Below are 8,136 nucleotides of genomic sequence, written 5' to 3'. Positions count from 1 at the left end.
AAAAGCATTTCACAAACTCATAGAAAGTGACTCATCATGATTCACAGGCTCTGAAGAGCCTGCTGAAAAGGGACATGGTTTTATTCATCCAGGCATCAGGAATAAATGAAAAACACATTGTAGAGCCAGTCTCCAAGTTGTTGGTCTCTTAGCTATATTCTTTTATAAAACTTATAAATACATTAATTTATATTTAATATTACATTTGGCTCTTTCTAAAATTAATTCACTCAAATACGTTTAAAGAATTTAAATTATTTAATGTCATTTTTAATGCTTTATATTATATTCCTGCTTCCATCTAAAACATATAAGATTAAAACAGTAATGAAGTTAATACTTATTTCAATAATTGAATCACAAAAGGAAAGTCTGAATCTCAAAGTACATTATTTTCCTTTTTGCTGTTTTTAGGCAAAAATAATTTGAGATATATATTTGGAAGAACCTTTTATTGTTGGAAAACTCTAAAGTAATTATTCGTTTGTTTTTTAAATTGATTTTAGAAAGGGGGGGGGAGAGAGAGAGAAACACACATCTATGTGATAGAGATATACTGATCAGTTTCCTCACATATGCACCCCGACCAGAGAACAAACCTACAACCTCAGTATATGCCTTGACCAGGAATAAGGAATCGAACCCATGACCTTATGGTGTACAGGACAACGCTCCAGCCAACTGAGTCACACCAGCACACCAGACAGGGCATTATGTGGGTTTTTACAAAAAAAAAAAAAGGGGGGGGTAGTAGTACCCTCTACTTTACATATATATGCCAAAATCCTCAGGAAGGTTTTTGTTTGTCTGTTTAACTCTTCCACATAGCTAAGAAGGGGACAGTATCAAGATATAAACCCAGGTCCATTTGACTCCAAAACTGAAATTTATTTTCTCACCACACCATGCTGTGTGCTCGGTAAATGGATCAATGCGTCTACCTTTGTTTGCTCACATGGACACAGGGTCAGGGCTGGATTGCCTCTGAGAAGGCTCCTCAGCAGGTCCTGAGATATGGAGCCCCAGTTATTCATCCACCTTGATACTCAGTTCCTGTGTGGTTTCCTCCTTTCCTGTTTCACTCCTTCTCTTCTTCACTCCTGTTACTTCTCAAATAAAGTACCTTCAAGGACGCCTTAGTCTCAGGTTCTGCTATCTTAGATACCTTCTCTTTCCTCTCTCACTCCTCAATTCCCTTTCAGTGCCTCCCAAATTATTGTCTACTACATCAACTACTTGCATATGAATCTTCTCAGAGTCCGTTTCTGAGAAAGGTTAAGTAAAATAAGTACATTTCTTTTTCTTTAGAAACTTCCTTCCATTTCTCTCCTCCTCCCACCCCATCCCCCAGGTTCTGCCTCCCATTTATTGGCATCCTTTGCCTTATTGATAGGCATTCAGGGTCCTCACGATCTCTCTATATTCCTTTTCCAATCAAACCTGCCCTCCTAAAAGGATATATGAGTCTGATTTGCTCTGAAGAGTAAATTACTAATAGAGACAGTCTTGTGCCTCTTTGGCAGTTGTACTTTAGCATGGAGAATAGACTCTACCCAACATTCTGAAACCTTGATTATCAAATTTTCATTTTTAATATGGAAGGTGGAAACTTTTTAAAGGGTGGCAATCAGAGGGTGGGCTTGTCCAAAATCACGACTAAAAAATACCTATTCTTCTTGCAATACTCTATGAAGTAATTTAAAACAATATATGATCAGATAGCTTTCATCAACATACATATACCTACAGTTTCATTTTTTGCATTAAAAATTTCATTAACTCAAAAATTTATAAAATGTAGTTGTTTTTTTCTCTGTAGCACAAGGGCCATATTTTCTCAACCAACCTGGTAATTGTGTTCTGAGTGGTTGTAATTTTCTCTAGGTAAATATAGTTCTTTCATGATACATGACCAACTGTCTACCATAACATTACTTTTTAAAAGAACAATAAAAATGCTGGGAAAAGAAAAGCAACTCAGGTGGATAAAAAACAGACTCCCTAACATATTCAGGATGATTAAATAGCATTTACATTATATTCCTGCTTCCATCTTAAACATATAAGATTAAAACAGTAATGAAGTTAATACTTATTTCAATAATTGAAATAAGTATCCACCTGAAGTTAATACTTATTTCAATAATTGAATCACTAAAGGAAAGTTTGAATCTCCAAGTAAATTATTTTCCTTTTTGCTGTTTTTAGGCAAAAATAATTTTCATTTCACATGAAAAAACTCAGATGGCCAATCTGATGCCACAGTTTGTATGCCGAGTAACAACTCAAAAGCTGAGTGGTAAACATGGCATTCGTCTTCCTTTTGGCAAGAGAAGGAAAACGTGGAAGAAGCTGTTAGATCACACAGCCTGTGAGGTTTCCTCACTGCAAACTGACTTGCTGGAATATCACTGTGACAGGGTAAACAGGAAATCACTCCAAATACTATCAGAGCATCTTGTTCCTCAAATGCCTAGCAGAGTTTAGTAAATAAAAACAATACATTGATAGGTTGCATTCAATAGAAGTCAAAAGGCTTCCACAATTTCTCATTAGCTTCTATCTGATCTCTCAATAAGCCAACTGGAAATCAATTTGCTAAGTTACAATTTTCTCTCAGAGTTCAAGGAGCTTTGACACAGATGCTTAGAAATCAAGTTCAAAAGAGGATTTAAAATACCTGGAAGATCAATAGGTTCAAAGGCTTAAGGTAATTTGCTGTGGCAAATGTAAGTTTTTATAAAATTAAACCCAAACATGGCAAATTTCAGAACATCTCCTTACTCCAATGCTGTCAATGAGATGCTCAGGGCAATGATGGTCTCTGAATAGTTGTTCCAGTTTTCACTCTCAAAGTCGAGAGTAGAAATTGATGTAAAAATTGAATTTATGAACTTTATTTTGTGCATTACCTATTTTAAAAGAAAATTCTACCCTAAGGAGCTGAAAACTTATGTCCAACACAAAACCTGCACACAATGTTTCTTGCAGCTTTATTCATAATTAAATGAATAGATAAATAAAGTGGTATGCATTCAAACAATGGAATATAATTCTATGCTAAAAATAAATGAGCTAGTAAGCCATGAAAAGATGTGAAGGAAACTTAAATGAATGTTACTAAGTGTAGCCATTCTGGAAAAGGCAAAACTATGGAGATACAATAAGATCAGTGCCCTGGGGGTAGGGAGTAGGGAGATATGTAGGCAGAGCACAAATGATTTTTAGGGCAGTAAAAAACAGAATGATTTTTTTATGATGGATATGTGTCATAAATTTTCCAAACCCATAGAATATACAATACCAGATTAACTATGGATTTTAGTTGATTATGATGTATTACTATAGGTTCTTACTTGTTTATGGAGAATCTATGTATCTGTGGGGACAGGAGGTATATTTGAAATCTCTATACCTCCCTCTCAATTTTGTTGTAAACCTAAAAATGCTCTAAAAAATAAAATCTTTAAAACATATTAAACTATTTAATTACACTATCATCTGCATAATGGAGTGTAATTTAGGCATTAAAATAATGATGAAGATTTATATTTGCTGGCCTAAAAATATGTTCTCTTAATAGTATAAAGGAAAAGAATCAACTTACACAAAAGCTGGGTACAACACAATTCCATTTTTGTTAAAATATGTGTGTGCCTAAGAAAAATACATACATGCTATTTCTATACAATATGGTTACAGGAATTTTTCCAAATTTTTAATAATATGCCTTTTGTGCTAGCTAGATTTTTATAATGACTTATATTTATGTTAGAAAATAGCATGGTTTTCTATTATAGCTAAAATTAAAAATATAAACCTATTTTTATTTTTAATACACTTTTTAAAATTAGTAATTCATGAGGGAGGGAATAACTCCAGCTTTAGAACATTTTAATCTTTCAATACAAATTCCATCATTTTTGTATGATTCTCAAAATAAAAAATCAACTAATCAATACATAAAGTCACTGGGCTTTTATAAATGGTTGTCACAATTGCCTGGGTTCACTTTGCAACCATTTCTTTTGTTTGTCCCAACTAATGTTCTGTAGAAGGATGCTGATTAGCCCAGTTTGGGAATTATTACCTCATCTGGACCCATCAGTTGTATCCAGAGGGAATTGTACATCAAAGAAACAAGGCTGCTAACTGAACACTTTAGAAGAAGCAGATAATTTTCAGAGCAAAATGGATAGTCAACTAGATTGATGTTCAGGACAGTTGATAAAGGCTTCGTTCTTGGTCCTATATTTTTCTCACTGGGGATAAAGTGAAGAACAGAGTCTCTGTTTTACACAAGCCTATAATCCTGTTAAGGAGAGAACAACATGAATATGATCAGCAGTTACATCTAAATAGTTAGATTTTTATAAAGAGTTCTAAAAATAAACTAATTTTTGTTACCTAGTATTTTAAAATGTGTAGAAACCTCATTAAAATATTGAAATGGAAGGTCATAACATTTCCTTTATCAATAGTATTCAAAGAACTATCAAAAGATGTCCTAAGTATACCTTTCTGACTTTAAAGGGCACTGCATGAAAAAGTAGTTATCTGTCTAATGAAATGGAAGCGTTCTGATATTTGAAGCTATAAAGTTGTAGATATGTGAAGAGGGACTTAGTTTATGGATGTCATATAAAATATGCTAAAGACTGAAGTAGTATGACCACTTATTAATCAATTTCTTAGCCAGTGAAATAAAAATTTAACAGCATTATACCTCCTTTAATGTTTTCTTTGGTTTTGAATCGATAATCATTAGCCTTGAATACACATGTAATAAAAACTCCTGCATAAGACTACTTTGCAAATAACCTCAGCTCTAACACGGCTTGCGATATCTATCCTGTCAGAAGAGGGGTTTCTGATAATGACTTCTAAAACCTCTGTCCTAAAGCAGGGCCATCATCTTTTTTTGAGGATAGAAGTGTGTGACATTGCTTAGGACTAAACTTACCTAGGTTTCCCATATACAGAACAATGAATACATTGTTCTACAATAATGAATTGTACATCAGTATCAGTATACAAAGAAAGGCATGACCTTTTTATCATAGTAGCTGGGAATATCTGGACAGTTGGGTCTTCTTTTCCTGTTAATCCCAGTGTCTGGCACAATAACTGCTCAATGGGGGTACAAGGAATGCTCGCTGAATTTTTAATGAATTGTGAGCATACACTCAATGAATATCAATAATTTCAACTGATTTTGAGAAATACTATCTTTAGTTACCCATTGCTTCCATACTTACGTATCTCCTTTTTTAGGATAAAAGCATCAAGAAGGTGAAAGCAGATATTAGACCAAAATAATGCTATCATATTTACTTATTGCCCTTCCTTAATAAAATTATAGCCCTTCAGATCAGAAATTCATACTGGGGAAACAAAAATATTTTGAAGAAACTGAAAAGGCATTGATTAGGAGTGTTCAGATATTCTTAGATGCATGGAGAAGTAATACCGATAGCTGGGGAATTAGATTATAAATACCATATTTTGAAATGATGATACATATTTTACTTTACCAAAATCTTTAGAAGTTTTAATATATTACAAAATAGATACTACTACATTTGTTTGTGTTGATACACTCAAACTTGGTGAAGTACTTTGGTAAACAATGGGCTGTTTCATTAGTCACTTATGGTACCATATTTCTTTTATTGTATTTTGTATGATTTTCTTCTATAAAGTTAAAACTCTTATTTTTTAAAATAAAAATTTCCCAGGAAAGTAATATGGTAAGAACCATAAACCTATCTCCAGCTTGCTAATCCTGAATTGCTCAATTTTCAATTGATTTACATTTAGTTTAGTTCCAGCTCCCTCCTCCCCCATTATCAGATTGATGTTAGATTAACCTATGGATTGATTACCTGTGTCAATTAAATATGTTAATTATGAAAATTTAGGTAATAAACCAATGTTTTGTGAGGCATAACAGGATACTAACCTACTTCCATGGAAAAGTCCATATATAGTCACTTTCACTGAAGCATCAAGAAATTAACCACCTTACTCAAGCACACAAATCTTTCTGTTTCCTAAAGAGGCAGCAATCATTTAAGATTAGTAGAGTTGAGAAAATAGGCAAATGCATTTTAAGGACCTGAGATTCTAGTAATGACCTCGTGGTGATCTAATAAAATTCTAGTGTTGAAATAGCTTGAGGATGTTGGTAAACTTCTCAGGTGCAATACCCAGCTGACAACACAGGAAAAGCAAACTAGTCCAGTTTGTAACTCCATCTGTTGCTAAATCCTCCATTTCCCTTCTATGAAAAGCCTAAAAATCCCTTATTCTGAATTCTTCTTTCCTATTCTAATCCAGGCCAAGGTAAACTTTTAGTTTAAATATTTAATAGACTATCAGCCAAGTGTACCTTTGGTGTCAGCCTGTCAAAGCAATTTTTAGTGTCACTGTCAAAAAGGCTTCAAATAAAGTATGATAATACGTCACACCAGAAACTCGCCTCTTTCACAAGGCAAAGTACAGGCCCTTGAAATTTAGTGAAAGGCATGATACAAGCTGACTTCATATTTTCCTGAGCCTTGGTTGCCCCTGGTTGTACTCATGAGAAAATCCAATACCTTCAGCATAATAGCCTGAGGAGAGGGGGTTGGGGGGGGGGGGACAAGACTCTGGCACTGGCCTCTCTGGGTTAGAAGCATGGTTCCTTCATTTACTGGCTGGGTAAACTTGGACCCATTTCTTTGCTTCTCAGTTACTCAATTTCTCTCTAGAGGTTATGTTCTTATTTACAATATAGCGTTTATTCGGTTTAATAAATGAATCCACATAAAGCACTTAAAACAGTGTCACTTGTATAGTAGGAGCTACTAAATGCTCAATGAAATAATTAACGTTATTTCCTCCCCCCAATGGTTAGTAGTTTTTCTCGCTGGAAGTTCTATAAAAATAGCTATAGAATGTGTTGGTCACATGACCATTAAATACATTTAGTAACGTGTTACTCCTACAATTTCCCATTCTTTGTAAATGGGACAAGAGTACACGTCCTTCTGAAGGCTGCCATTGTTTCAGAGCCCTCCCTTCTTGCATCACTTCACCTTTTCATGTAATTTCAGGTCACATTGTATCAGACAACTCAAGAAGAACACCAGTGACTTTCACCTTGTTCCACCTTTTTGTGGATAACCCCTTTATAGACGCAGTATATTATTTACTAAGTGAGCAAATGGGAACTGGCAGGTGAACCGACTCTACAGGGAAGAAAAGGAGAGTGGGCAAATAGCCTCTGCCACTTCCAATGGATTGGTGTCTGTCTGTGTCCCCTTGCTAGAAAGTATATCTTTCTTTATTTTTCCTGTTTAAGCTTAGAGAATGTGTTCACTCGTTTATCTAACATCTCTATTTTTATTGCCAAGTACATGCTTCCACAGCATATACAGAATTTCAAATGTGAAAACAAAATTTTATTAAATTTTCCATAGAGCTGAATCACTTTTAAAAATCAAAACCAAAACCATCAGCACAATTAAAGAAAAATTATAGAAACTAATATCCAAGTTTTAAAGGATTACCTGAAGTTTCAAAATCAAATAATCTCACTTAAGCAAACACAAGCACACATACATTCCTAGGGACACAAAATGGGGAGTGTGAATATATTCAAAACGATTGTTATCATGACTAAGTATGAATGAGCACCCAGCCTGATCCTACTGTTCTTAGTGATTCTCATTGTTTAGCCTGGGAACACGTCTGTCAGATAGTTATTTGCAGTCCAATTTCACAAGTGAGGACCTGTGTCTCCCGGGCTAACAAATGTCAGTAGTTCCACCCCAGATCTGTATTTTTCTAAAGTTCAGCAAACCACCCTAGGAAGTCCCGCTTTCTCTTATGATACGAAAACTAATGAAATAATATAATTTGAAGCAATAAAGGAAAATCAGAGTGCTAGTGCTCTGAGGAAGGAAAAAAAGATCAAGGCTTTGTTTTTATCTGAAAGTTTTGGATTCACATTGAAAATCTGTGAAATGGAAAAATAGGATGTTTACCAATATTAAGTGCGATTTAATATAGAGAAGTGTGTATGAATGTGTATATATCATTAGCTCAACAGAGAACATAGGTAAATATAGTCCAAAACTTAGAATCAGGTGA

The sequence above is a fragment of the Eptesicus fuscus genome, chromosome 14 (genome assembly GCF_027574615.1).
Source record: "Eptesicus fuscus isolate TK198812 chromosome 14, DD_ASM_mEF_20220401, whole genome shotgun sequence".
Taxonomy (NCBI): domain Eukaryota; kingdom Metazoa; phylum Chordata; class Mammalia; order Chiroptera; family Vespertilionidae; genus Eptesicus; species Eptesicus fuscus.
Note: the sequence above shows the minus strand (reverse complement) of the source record.